Consider the following 14,512-nt stretch of genomic DNA (forward strand, 5'->3'; position numbering starts at 1 on the left):
TGGCAATGTCAGAAAGTGTTTAATTTACTAGTTCAGCTGGACGTTCAGAGCTCTCCTCCCACGTTGCATTAGCGGCTGTTGCTGTTAAGTCGCTTCAGTCGTGTCCTACTCTGTGCGACTCCACAGACAGCAGCCCACCAGGCTCCCCCGTCCCTGGGATTCTCCAGGCAAGAACACTGGAGTGGGTTGCCATTTCCTTCTCCAATGCATGAAAGTGAAAAGTGAAAGGGAAGTCGCTCAGTCGTGTCCGATTCTTAGCGACCCCATGGACTGCAGCCCACCAGGCTCCTCCGCCCATGGGATTTTCCAGGCAAGAGTACTGGAGTGGGGTGCCATTGCCTTCTCCTGCATTAGCAGCTGACTGTTCCCAATTCTCTGCCCATCTACAGGGCCTGCTCATCTTAAGACTGGGCTGTGTTCTTTTCCGTTCACTCTCTCCTTCAGAGAAATGGAAAAGGAGAGAACGACAGATATGTCTGTTTCTTAAAGCAATTTCTTTACCATATTTGCAAACTGAAGAGGCTTTCAGCATACACATTGGCATGGCTGAAAGCCCTGGTTTAGGTAACAACTGATTTCCTAAAACTGGGAGATTTTAAAAAAAGAAAACAACTACTTCACTTAGTTTTGGCCACTCTGGGTCTTTGTTGCTGCACTCAAGCTTTCTCTAGTTGCGGTGAGCAGGGGTGACTCTTCGTCGAGCTGCGCAGGCTTCTCATCACGGGGCCGTTTCTTGTGGAGCACCAGCTCTAGGACACTCGAGCTTTGGTAGGTGCAGCACATGGGCTCTGTAGTTGCAGCTCCCGGGCTCTAGAGCACGACTCAGTAGGTGTGGCGCAGAGGCTCAGTTGCTTCATGGCACGTGGGATCTTCCCAGACCAGGGATCCAACCCGTGTCACCTGCATTGGCAGGTGGATTTTTAACCACTGGACCACCGGGGGAGTCCTCAATTTGCATCTTTCATGATCATTGCAAACTTTGAGACTTAGATCAGGGAAAGAACAGATTATTCTGGAAGCAGCTGACAATTTCAGATTGATATGGGACTACTCTGAATAAAGAAGACAGATCTGTCAGCAAAAGGACCTGTCAGGATGAACAGAACTGCCCTTTGTTGGGGCCCCGCAGGAAGGCTGTGGAGCAGCAGGAGGCTGAGGAGACAAGAGACAGCTCAGTTCTGGCAGCAGGAAATTGCCTGGGGAAGATGGATTTGCTTAGCACCATTATTAGACCAGAAAGGGCTTTGTGCGGAGGCTTTTGTGTGTGTTTGACTCACCCAGGTCATCCCACCTAAATTGTATTCTTAGCTCCCCTCTTGTTCATCAAGCAGTCACAGGCAGGGACACTTAAACAATGGCCCACGAAGCCCAACTTCCTGAGACTCCGATAATCTTTTATTGATACAAAATACACCTCCAGGGCAGATCTAAGCTCTCCTAGGCAGGGGCTGCTAGGGGGTGGGGATGGGGCTAGGACAGGGCTGTAACAACAGCCCATGGGTACCCAAGAGAGACATACATGACCCCCAGGGTCCCTATCTCCAGCCTCAGCTCCCTGGTGTTCCCATTCCGACAGCGGAAGAAGCCAGATCAGAGAAGTTACCTGACTTGTGGCACCCCACAGCTAATGGATGGCAGAGATGGTATTATGGGTTGGAGTGTGATCCCCCCTGGCCCCCAGAAAAAGATGTGTTGAAGTTCTACCCACAGTAGCTCAGAATGTGATCTTATTTGGAAACTGGCTTGTGGCAGAGGTCATTAGTTAAGATGAGGTCATACTGGATTAAGGTGAACCCTTAATCAAACGTAACTGTGTGCTTATGAGGAGAGATGCACAGGAGAAGATGGCTGTGTGACAAGAAGGCAGGCTGGACCGGTGCATCTACTGGCCAAGGAACGCTGGCAAACACTAGGGGCTGGATGAGCAAGGAAGGATGCTTTCCTGCTGCTCTCAGAGGGAGCATGCCACTGTCCACCCCTCGACTTTGGACTTCTAGCCTCCGGAACTTATGAAGCGATACATTTCTGTTGTTTTAAGTGACTCAGTTTGTGGTCCTTTGTTACGCCAGCCCTGGAAACCAAGGCAGATGGCAGCGTGGTTTTCCCATTGACGCCACCAGGACACAGAGGGAACCATGTGGGATGCGGAGACCAGTAACATCCACACCTGCATGCCCACTCCAGACCCGTCTCGTGAGGTTGTGGTAGAAGGTCAACACGGTCGGCTTAAAAAAACGCACACACACACAAAAAAAAACGCACAAAGTAAGAGTTGTGAGTTGTTTTATTTGGGGCAAAATGAGGACTGCAGTCCAGCAGACAACACCTCAGATAGCTCTGAGAAACTGCTCCAAAGAGACGGGGCCGGGAGGGGAGGATGTATGGATTTTAATGAAGGGACAGTACATACAATCGAGTACATATTTCCCCAGGTTCCTTCTAGTCATGAGAAACAGATCACCATGAACGACTTTAGTGCTCTTCTAGATATGAGGAGATACAAGAGTTGGGCTCATCCTCAGCTCCTGAGGGTGTCTAACTGTCTGAAGACCTATCCTACCAGCTTTTCCCCCAAGCATGGGTGCCTCACTTCTCTTCTCTATCCTGAACTTTCAGGGGTGTTGAAAATCAGCAGCTACAGCAGCGCAAGATTGAATCCTTATAGAGGTAGATGGCAAGCGCTCGTGGCAAGTGCCAATTTATAGTTGACCCTCTTCAGTTGAAAAGCAGGAAGGCCAAACTCCTGCCCAGAGGGACCCTTTTGAAACTGTAGAAATGCTCCTCGGGGGTGCTCTGAGCCACTCTGGTTCTTTATGTTTTACTGCAGAAAGAATTCAGCGAGACGCACAGTGATAGATAAGAAATGATTTATTAAAATAGGATGTTTGTGAGGCTCACAAGCCTGTGGGCAAAAGGATGCCACCCTGAGAACTTAGTGGGCTATAGTTTTTTTTTTTTTTTCTTTTCTTTTCTGCAAGGGCAGGTGAGTGGGTGGGTTACAGTTTTATAATCAAAAGACAAGTGGGGAGGAAGAGGAGACCACCTTTTTCCCCATCAGCTCATCCTCCACGTCAGGTGGGTGAGTTTTCTTGTCCCTACATGGTCAAAGTGGGGTTGTCATGGCATAAAGGAAATAAGCAAAAAGGTGGTAACATACACGAAAATACAGCAAATATGTATAATGTCACTCTTTTTTTTTTTAATTTTATTTTATTTTTAAACTTTACAATATTGTATTAGTTTTGCCAAATATCGAAATGAATCCGCCACGGTATACCTGTGTTCCCCATCCTGAACCCTCCTCCCTCCTCCCTCCCCATACCCTCCCTCTGGGTCGTCCCAGTGCACCAGCCCCAAGCATCCAGTATCGTGCATCGAACCTGGACTGGCGACTCGTTTCATACATGATATTATACATGTTTCAATGCCATTCTCCCAAATCTCCCCACCCTCTCCCTCTCCCTCTCCCACAGAGTCCATAAGATAATGTTACCCTTTCCTTATAGTTTTGTTTTTGGTGCTCACAGAAGAGCATGTCCTAGGAATCATTAACTTTCCGACCTCCCTGGGCTGGATGTGGGTTTCATGCCAGCACTGTTTTCTTGTTTGGGGGCATGTCTCTTGCTTCTGTTGCACGGTTTTGTCACTAAGCCAGCCTGTTTGGTTTTGTGGTTAAGCAAACCTGTTTTTTTAAGTGATCATTAACTACAGAGTCTCCCATACTTTCTTCTTTACTTACGATCCCTTCGTAGGATTAACTATTTAATCACCTACTTTGCCCCTATCATTGTAAACACCATGCTTTTATAAAGACAGCAAAGGAGACCAAAGTGTCATAGTTAAGCCCCAGAGAAGCAAGACCTGAGGCTGTGGTGCTCATACAAGGGATTTACCAAGGAAGGGGTCTCAAGAGAAACGCTTAAGGGCAAGGTGCTGGGGAAACATGCGGTTTACAGCAGTCCAGCCTCGGACTTCCCTAGTGGTCTGGTGGTAGAATGTCTGCCGGCCAATGCAGGAGACAAGCGTTTGATTCCTGTTCCGGGAAGATTCCACGTGCTGCAGGGCAACTCAGCCCACGTGCCACAAATACCGAAGCCTGTGCACCTACAGCCCGTGCTCCACAAGAGAAGCCACTGCAGTGAGAGGCCCTCGCACTGCAGCTAGAGAGGAGCCTCCACTCACTGCAACTAGAGAAAAGCCCATGTAGCAACGAAGACCCAGCACAGTCAAAAATAAATGAATGAATAAATAAATAAAAATTAAAAAAAAAGAAGTCCAGCCTCAGCCTGACCCCATGGGGAGCTCTGGAGCATAAACTGTCACACAGGTGGTTGCCTGAAAAGGCAAGGGGTTTCAGTGTGGCTATAACCTCCCAGCAACGCCTCGGCCAAAAGCGAGCTTTTAGAGGAGCGCGAAGGTGTGAGCCGTGAGCGGCCAACACCTGCAGCGCTGGGGATGGGGGCGCCCAGGACAACAGCAGCATCGGCTTGGCCCTGGGATGTGGGCATCAGGCGAGTCCCAGCTCTGCCGGCCATTGGCCGTGCTCAGGCTGTCCCTGTCTGCGCACTGCTCACTTAGACATAGGAGGAGATGGGACAATGAGGGGATGGGATATGGGCGGAGAAGGAATAGCAAGAGGTTAATCAAAGTCTTTTCTTTCTGGTGTGACTCTGGAGGAGTACGGAGTGTAGGAGTAAAAAAAATTTAAAAAGTGGGTTCTGGTCAACTTCGTCACGATTTAATGGTCAGTTTTCCAAAAACAACAACACAACCTTTGACTTCTTCTTCCTCCGAAACTCATTACTTAAACTGAAGTTTGACTAAAAGTCAAAATACCTTAAGGAAAAAAGATTTAGATCAGTTAATGAGTGCAAGGCTGCTTATAAGTTGGGAGGATCCCGGGATGCTTAGAACACACTTGATGTGTGTGTGACGCAATGCCCTCCTCCTTCCCCATCCGTACACCTAGCAAAACAGGACAAAACAAAATGAAACAAGGCCTTCCTTGGTTCTACATTCCAGGATAAAGTCAAGGGATGAAGCCCTTGCTTGATTGGTGGGGTTGGGAGGCCGGAGGGTGGTGCGTGGGGAAACAGCAGAGGAGACTCGCTTCTGATCACAGGCAGGACGTTCCCTTGGTGAGCTTGATTCTGGGGACCGTGCAACTTCGGAGCTTCTTCGGGGCTGGCCTGGGGCCCTTGGTCCCTGCTTATTCACCTTCTCTCACCCAGTTTATCTGCTGCCTCCATGATCTGGGAGGCCAGCCAGTTTCTGTCCTCATGTCGCTGGCAATGGAAATAAGGACAAGGCTGGACATGCTGGCACAGTCTGCCCCCTGCCCCCTCATGGTGCCACCTGCTCACATACACCTCCCGAGGAGGCCCTTCTTGTCTCTCCCTCTCTGCTCACCCCACAGGGCTTCCTGCATTCTCCTCCACTTCCCTACCCCCTGCCTTTGCCTCAGATGACCCGAAGACCTGGTTGGGGACCAGCCCACACTAGAAGTCACACCTCTCCGTGCTCCCCAGCCTCCCTCACACTTTCATTCATGTTAGGGTGCATGTGGCCAATAGTAGTCTGCTTGGTGGGGGCAGGGAGGTTGTCGTGTTTTTTTTTTTTTAACATCCTTCAAAGTGCTAAGCTGAAAATCTTACTCCTAGTTCCATTGTTTTCCCTCCCTTTCTTTTCTTTTCTTCTTTTTTTTCATATTTATTTATCTGGCTGCACTGGGTCTTCATTGTGGAGTGTGAGCTTGTAGTTGCAGCATATGGAATCTAGTTCCCTGACCAAGGATCAAACCTGGGCCCTCTGCACTGGGAGCGCAGAGTCTTAGCCACTCAACCACCAGGGAAGTCCATCTTTCCTTTTATTTTTTTACTTTCCCTTCAATTTCCAAAGCTATCTTTTTTATTCCTTGACATCGCACACGTTTTTCTAAGCCATCTCAAGTTCTTTGGGTAATGAAGAAGTACCAGTAAACATACACATACATAAACACATAAACATACATAAACATAAACACAAGTAAAATACAAATTTGAGTTGAGCACCCAGAATCAGGGGCTTGCAGCAGCTCAGCGGTAAAGATTCCACCTGGAATGCAGAAGACACAGGAGATCTTGGTTCGATCTCTGGGTCGGGAAGATCCCCTGAAGGAGGGCATGGTAATCCACTCCAGTATTCTTGCTTGGAGAATCCCATGGACAGAGGAGTCTGCCAGGCTATATTGTCCATAGGGTTGCAAAGAGTCAGACACAACTGAAGTGACTTAGCACGCACACACCGAGAGTCAGACTTCACCTCTCTTAAACCCACTCGACTCAGGGTGGGTCAACACAGGCTCCCTGTCCCTGAGCCTCTTGTGAGATCCCCTCCCAGAAGCTGACCCTCTGTGGCCTAGGAGCCAGCTTTGCATTTACTCCAGGAGATATTCTGGTCCATCAAAATGCTTCCAGGTGTTCCTGCCCCAGACAAAGGCTGAGGAAATTTCTGACTCGACTCCCACACTCTGCAAAGTCCTCACAGGGAGCAGGGGTAGAGCGGAAGGTGAGGTGGGGAGTCAGGGAGGAGGAAGAGGAGAGGCTCTTGGTGGCTGCCCTCTGCCCTACATGAGGCCCCAGGGTCCTCTTACGGCAGCTGCCCACCCTCGTGCCATCTTTCAGCTGCGAGCCCCAGTCGCTGCATCCCACCCACCTGCATTCTTTTGCATCAGTGTGAGAAAGCAATTTGCATCCAACCAGCGGGATTAAGTAAGATAGATGGAGGCGGCCTGCCTTCTCATCTCAGAAACCCTTTTCATCTTGCAGAGGCTGCTGTGCAGAAGGCGGATAGAGTTGTCTTGTTTTAATGTGGCCCCTGCAGGCTGAGTTTCGTTTTGTGATCCATCTGCCTTAGAGATGCCGAGTAAGTGAACAGCTGGGAATGCTGCAGGCTGAGCACCCACCTGCCTTGAACCTTTACCCCGTGGCCTCTAGTTCCTGCACAGGGTGGCTGTTTTAGGTCAGAGGGAGGACCAGGTCTGCTTGCGATACCTGGGATGGCATGGGGCCCCTGAGGTGCTACAGAAAATGGGATTCTGGTGGCATCAGCTGCATCTGGATGGCTGCTCTCTCCCAGGGTCCCTCCTCTGGGATGGAGAGCTATCCGAAAAGCAGAGAAGCCACGAGCTGTCCCTGTCCCAGAGCCGAGTGCCATCTTTGCCAACTTCAGTGTCTTTACCTGCAAAATGGGTATTTAATATTCCTGGGCTCATAGAGTTGTTGGGAGGATCAAATAATAATAGCTGGTGCTTTAATAGTCTCATTACATGCTGGTCATTCTAAATGAGACTATTAAAGCACCAGCTATCATTATTTTATCTTCCCAACTCTGTGAGCCCAGGAATATTAAATACCCACTTTGCAGGTAAAGACACTGAGCCCAAGAACTCATTTAATCTTTACAACACTCTTAGCTATTATTATCTCCATTTTTCAGAGGAGGAAACTGAGGACTGGGGAGCTTAAGCAATGTGTCCAAGTTCACAAAGCTAGAGAGTGACAGAGCTAAGATTTTTAACCCAAGTAACCCGGCCCCAGGGGCTTCTGAGGTGGTAAAGAATCCGCCTGCCAACTCAGGAGATGTAACAGACTCAGTTTCGATCCCTGGGCACGGAAGATCCCCTGGAGAAGGAAATGGCAACCCACTCCAGTATTCCTGCCTGGAAAATTCCATGGACAGAGGAGCTTGGTGGGGTACAGTCTGTGGGGTCGTAAGAGTTGGACACGACTGAGCAGGGACATGCACACAATGTTTACTTAAATGTTGCTTCTTCTTTGTTTTGCACTGGAGCCAAGAGTTTCATCAGGGAGGAGGTGAGCTGATGGCTGGGTGGCCTTGCCCTCCTCCTGGTGGCCTAGCCAGAGACTGCCCTTTCTAATCTGTTCTTCTGCTTTGTCGGTAACCGTCTCAAGCGGGTGGTTTTGAGAGCCTTTTGACTGTTATTAAGAGCCTTGATTGAGAGCCTTGATAACTGTTATTATTTTCCAGCACAACGCAAAGCATGCTTTTAAAAAAGGAATTTGAACATTACAGCAACTTTGAAAATGAAAGTCCTTCATAAACTGCTCTTCCAAGTGTGGTTTGGTATCTCCTGGGAACTGGCCAGAAATGCAGAGTCTCAGGCCCCTTCCAGCATGACCTGCCGAATGAGAACCTGCATTTGACTGAATCCCACTGACTCACAGGCTCCTGAGAGCGAGAAGAGCCAGCTGCAACCCTCCTGTCCACAAGCCCGGCGAAGATAATAATGTCATCGGTTGTGTGTGCACTTAAGAGCCATTTAAAATGTGCACTCTTCTAACCTCTTCCAGTCATTACCTGCAATTTTCAGGCCTTGTCTAAAACCAAAATCCTCATCAATGTCATTCAGCAGGAAGCTAATAAAGACATCATTATCTTGTCTGTCAGCTGCCCTCTTGCCCCGTCTCCAACCCCAGCAGTCACGGTGATGGTTCTAAAACATAAACCGATCGCATCACTCTCCCGCTTAGACTCCTGCCCTGCCTTTCCATGGGAGCGCAGTCCTCGCCCTCTGCTGCCTGTTTCTGACATGCTGACCTTCTCTTTTGGGCCATCTGGATCTTTGCACTCTCGCTTCTGTGCATGGATGCCCTTTCCTCCTTCCTCTCGGCTGGTTCCTTTTCATCCTTCATGTCTCAGCTTAAATGTCACCTCCTCAGAGGTGTGAGGTGAAATGACCATATGGGGAAAGCACGCCCTTGCTCTTTATCACAGCTCATGTCAGTCACCAGCCATGGTCAGGACTCTCTCTCTGGAGGAGTGTAAATCCCACAAGGGCAGAGACCATCCTGTCTGCTGCTCTCCCTTGGACCCTTGTACTTGGCACAGCATCTTAATAAACATCTATTGAACTAATGCCTTCTTTCTAGAGACCAGGTATCTGAAAATCATCACCTTGTTTGTACTGACTTGTTGAAATTATAAAAATAATAGATCCTAATTTTATATATATTTAAACTCTGCAGAAACTCTGCAGAAAGGAATAAATGAAAAGTAACATCTTTTTCCCCCTCAATTCCTTCCAACTGCAAAAGTAACCAATGAGGGACTTCCCTGGCAGTCCAGTGGTTGAGAATCAGCCTTCCATTGCACAGGATGTGGGTTCGATCCCTAGTCCAGGAACTAAGATCCCACAGGCTGCAGGGCAACCAAGCCCACGTGTGGCAACAACCTTGAGCTCTAGAGCCCGTGCACCATGACAAAGACCGGGTGCAGCCAAAAGAAAGTAACCACTGATAGCTTATTTTGTCGCCTTCCATAACTTCAGAACCCTTTAGAAAGGCACACTAACAAGATCATGCTGTAACTATTAAGTCTATTCTGCAACTTGCATTTCTTTAAAATTGTGGTAAAACCCACCTACCATAAAATTTACCACCTTAACCATTTTTAAGTGGACAGTTCAGTCGGGTTAAGTACATTCAGGCTGATGTGCAGCCGGTCTCCAGAACTGAAACTCTATCTCCCCATTTACCCCTCCCCAAGTCCCTGAAATCACCATTCTACTCTCTGTGTTTATGAGTTTGAACAACTGGCCTTTTGAACTTAACTATGAGAAGGAATCGGAGAAGGCAATGGCAACCCACTCCAGTACTCTTGCCTGGAAAAATCCCATGGACGGATGAGTCTGGTAGGCTGCAGTCCACGGGTTCTCGAAGAGTCAGACACGACTGAGCGACTTCCCTTTCACTTTTCACTTTCATGCATTGGAGAAGGAAATGGCAACCCACTCCGGTGTTCTTGCCTGGAGAATCCCAGGGACGGGGGAGCCTGGTGGGCTGCCGTCTGTGGAGTCGCACAGAGTCGGACACTACTAAAGTGACTTAACATGAGAAGGAAATGGCAACTCCAGTATTCTTGCCTGGGAAATCCCCTGGACAGAGGAGCCTGGCGGGCTACAGTCCATGGGGTTGCAGAGAGTTGGACGTGACTTAGAAACTAAATGACTACAGTGCATCTTGCCATGGGGGCCCATGGAATCTGTCTTGCTGTTCCTAAACCCACATAGCACTCTCAAGCCACAGCTGATATTTAACCAGTGAAACAAAGGTGGCTCCCTGTTTGGAGTGACTACAGACAATGCTGCAATGCCAGGGTTAAACCCCCCAAGCTATAAAGTCAAAGGGTATGTACTTCCTGTCTGCCAAAGTGCTGCCCAAGGAAGTTGACCAGTTGGCCACAGAGGAAGAGGGGGCTCTTTCCAATGTGTTAGGGGAACACTGACTGAAACCGTCCACTCTGGCCAGACACCACAGTAAGCATTTGCATGAGTTATTTTATAACAGGAGGTCCTGGTAAGAAACAGAATTAATAAGCCACCACCAACCGGAAGAATTTGGGAAAGGTCAAAAGGAGACACCACATGTCCTACCAACTTCCCAGAATCCTCATCAATGGACTCCATCTTGACTGAGTGGTGTGTGCGCCGCCAGGAAGGACATCGAGTCAGAATGATTGACCAGATACAACCTGGAAACTAATCCCATTACCATAAAACCCCAAGACTGTGAGCCACACGTGGCAGAGCAGACCTCCTGGGTTCCCTTACCCTCTTGCTCTCTGCCCCGGTGCCCCTTCCCAGTAAAGTCTCTTGGTTGGGCAGCGTGTGTCTCCTCAGACCATTCATTTCTAAGTGTTAGACAAGAGCCCGCTCTTGGGCCCTGGAAGGTGACCCCCTTCCTGCAGCAGAGGAAAACTAAGTAAATACCATCCCATCCCAGAGCCAGGTCTTGAAGGGAGGGGAAAAGCCTAAGGGGGTGAGTTGGTGGCAAGAGGGGGAATGGAGCTGCTAGATGTATACACAGGAGGAAGTCAAATTCAAAAACCATATAATGAGTGGACTTGGGAAGCAGCTCGTTGCTGTGGCAACCCCATTCCCCTGCTGCCAGGAGCGGGGGCGGGGGGGGGTGGGGTGTGTTTCTTTCCTCTGAACCTGGCAGGAGCTCCTCTCCCTCAATATCACTTAAGAAAGACAGAGTTGGGTGTCCTTTTATTGAGATCAGTGCGCAGTTTCTGACAGTGACTCCCCATCACTGACCCGCTGTGATTCTCAGCCGTCCTCTACAGGCAAGGCACTCGGGCCCCCGTTCCCACAGCAGACAGATGCCCTGGGTATGTCGCCCAAGACCCTGACGTAAAGGGGCCTGCAGAGATGCCAGGGGGGCTGAGCCCCCAAGGAGACTGTTCTTTTCCCTTCACAAGAAAAGGTTTTCTAAATTTTTGTTTCTTTAAGATTGCCAAAGGTCAAGGTCAGGGGAAGCTTGCTTGAGCTGGCCCCTTAAACCAATTTCCGGTTCTGAGTCACTTTGCTCCGCTTCCTGCAGGGTATTTAACCCTGAACGTGCTGATTGGGTTAGAGCTGGGAGAGGGGGCGGCAGAAGGATGGATGGCAGAATCAAGTTAAACTACTTTTACCTGTTCCTGCATCAGTGCTAGACACACGGTGTACACACCCTCCTCTGAACCTTTTAACTGCTCAGTAAGGTGGGAATTATTGTACCCATAAGCCTCCAAAGTTTAAATGCTTTGCCCAAGATCTCCATGCAGGAGTATGAACGGGCTTCTGTCTGGGTCTCAGGCTCACATTCTCACCCCCAATCCCAGGAGACAATTTGGGGACGCAAACCAGGCAACAGAAGGCTGGCTCCTCTAGGACGAGATGGCAGCCGACTTTAAATCTCCCCCTAAGCAAAGGGATCAGGGCTTGCCTGGTGGCTCAGATGGTAAAGAATCCACCTGCCAATGCAGGAGATGCAGGTTCGACCCCTGGGTCAGGAGGATCCCCTGGAGAAGGATATGGCAACCCACTCCAGTATTCTTGCCTGGGAAAATCTCATGGACAGAGGAGGCTGGCAGGCTACAATCCATGGAGTTGCAAAAGAGTCAGACACAACGTAGCAACTAAACAACAGCAAAGCAAAGGGGCCTATGGGGACGTGACCTACCAGCATCACCGGTCCCTTCTTCCTTTAATCAGGCAGCGGGTTAAGTGGGGACATGCGGGATGTGGAGTTTCTGATCCAAACCAGCTGTGGCTCCTGACCTGGTGTGAACCCCAGCCTCAGAACACAAACATGGGGAAATGGTGCCTCTGGATTTTGTTTGTGTTTTGTATGAACACCCAGCGCTTTGGGGAGGTTTAAGTGAACCGAGGGGCAGGCTCTCGGACTGTCACTTTTAAAATCCAACAGCCCAGGTCTCTCTCTCACCTGGTGCTTCTCCTTAGCCTCCGGGGTATGTGACAGTACTGATTTGTACTCTTGAATTTGATTTTCCTACATCCTCCCCCCGAGGCAGCTATCCCCGGAGAGTCCCTGGGGAATTGTGCTCCACTCACACTAACGTTTCATCTCCAAATTCCAGACCCCCAAGAACCCTCTGCCGCAAGCCCTGCCCCCACCCCCTCCAGCAGCCGTAGAATCGTAGAGTCGTTGCTCCCAGCCTCTGGAGCCCTGCCAGGGTGACCGTGGCCTGGGAAGCAGGAGCACAGATTAACACTCAAGAAAAAAATGCCCTGACAAACGTAGCTTCTCAGTTGCCTGTGACTGAGTTGATGAGCCCCTGCTCGCCTGCGGGGAAGTAGGAAGGAGCCCTAATTTGCCGATTCATGGTGCCACAGTGTCTTTCAGCTTAATTTGTCTCCAGTGGATGACTCAGTTCTCTTAGGGTACATGCTCAGTCCTTTTAAGTTTCTCCTCTTTTTCTGCTGTCACTGTCCGTGATGGTGGTGGCTGGGTCCACAGAGTATGACCTGAGGGCCTTCTGGAGTGCCCTGACACCCACTGCTGGAACCTTGCCCTGTGCATGAGGGCCCCCACAAGAGTAATAGCTCTCTTTTTCATACATGTATAAATTTAAAAAATTGGCCACATCATCTGGTATGTGGGGTCCCAGTTCCCCAACCAGAGATCGAACCCCAACCCCCTGCATTGGAAGCACAGAGTCTTCACCACTGGACCAGCAGGGAGATCCCAGGAGGGATCCAGCCCTGAGACCTTAAGGGCCCCTAGGCCCTTCAGCCCCTCCAATCTTCTTGCCAGACCCGAGTTATCTCAGGACGCCTGCAGCCGTGGGGAGTGGGTCATTCATCTGGCCATTTTTCCTCCTCCATGTAGCTCTTCTCCCCTCTGACCTGCTGCACTCAGCTCTCACCCAATATGGATCTCCTCCCAGGGATTCAAATAGAAAAAGAGTCAAGAAACAAGTACTTTCATCTGTCCCCTCAACCCCTGGCTTTGGCTAGAAGGAGGACCTAGACCACGTGTTAGACCTCCTACGTCAGTGGCCCCTGCCTTTCTGCACGATTTTCCTGGGGCCATGCCCACTGCATCATACCCTGACTTGCTTCTCTTCAGACTCAGGACACAACTCTGGGTGACCTAGGCCACCCACCAGGCCTGTCTGAGTATCTTAATGCCTGCTTCCATTGTTTAGAACACCCTTTTCTTTCTTGGCAAAGATTGGCTTTCAAGGTTATTCCCTTGTTTTACACTCAGGAATATATTTTTGGATGTTCAAAGCTTAGCACTTCCTCTTCCTCTTTGCATTCCTAAGCCTCTTCAGGCAGAAGAGGAGGGACATTACCCGAGAAAGCACCTGGATGTCTTTCAACTGGCATCTCCCCAGTCCACCTGCTTATACAATGAGGCCTATATGAGTTTCTCCCGCCTGAAGTTCTGAGTTCTGTCCTTTCAACCGTTGATTCTGGAGCAACTTTTTCATTAGCAGTTTTGTTTTTTTCAAAGACCTTTTTTAAAATGACATTGCTTTTGCTCTGCCATAGCTGTCCTCCCTGCCATGGTCAAAATATCCTGGGAGAGTTGTTCCTAATGCTTCAGAACCCACCAAGGTCAACCAACAACCTCTCTACTTCTAAATCCAAGCCCTGAATTCATTTCCTAGGCCTGCTGGGACAAGGTACCAAACTGGATAGCTGAAAACAACAAAAAAGAGAGAGAAATTTATTCTTTTACAGTTCTGAAGGCCCCAAAACTCAAAATCAAGTTGTTGGGCAGGATACGTTCCTTCCAGGACCTTCCAAGGGAGAAGACATCCCACGCCTCTCTCCCACTCTTTCTGTCTCTTGGCTCATGACACATCACTCTAGTCTCTGCCTCAGGCTTCACGTGCTTGCCCTCCGTGTATCTCTGTGTCTAAAATCTCCTTCTCTTTTAATAAAAACCCAAGGTCATGGAGAAGGAAATGGCAACCTGCTCCAGTATTCTCACCTGGGAAATCCCATGGACAGAGGAGCCTGGCGGGCTATATAGTCCAGGGAATCACAAAAGAGTCAGGCACGACTGAGTGACTAAAACAACAATTTAATAGGGATTGCACTGAATCTGTAGAACAAATGAGATTTTTATAAAACATAATTTAGGACTTCCCTGGGTTCAGTCTCTGGTGTGGGAAGATTCCACGCGCCTCGGGGCCACCAAGTCCATGTGCCATA

The sequence above is a fragment of the Bos indicus x Bos taurus genome, chromosome 5 (genome assembly GCF_003369695.1).
Source record: "Bos indicus x Bos taurus breed Angus x Brahman F1 hybrid chromosome 5, Bos_hybrid_MaternalHap_v2.0, whole genome shotgun sequence".
NCBI classification, from domain to species: domain Eukaryota; kingdom Metazoa; phylum Chordata; class Mammalia; order Artiodactyla; family Bovidae; genus Bos; species Bos indicus x Bos taurus.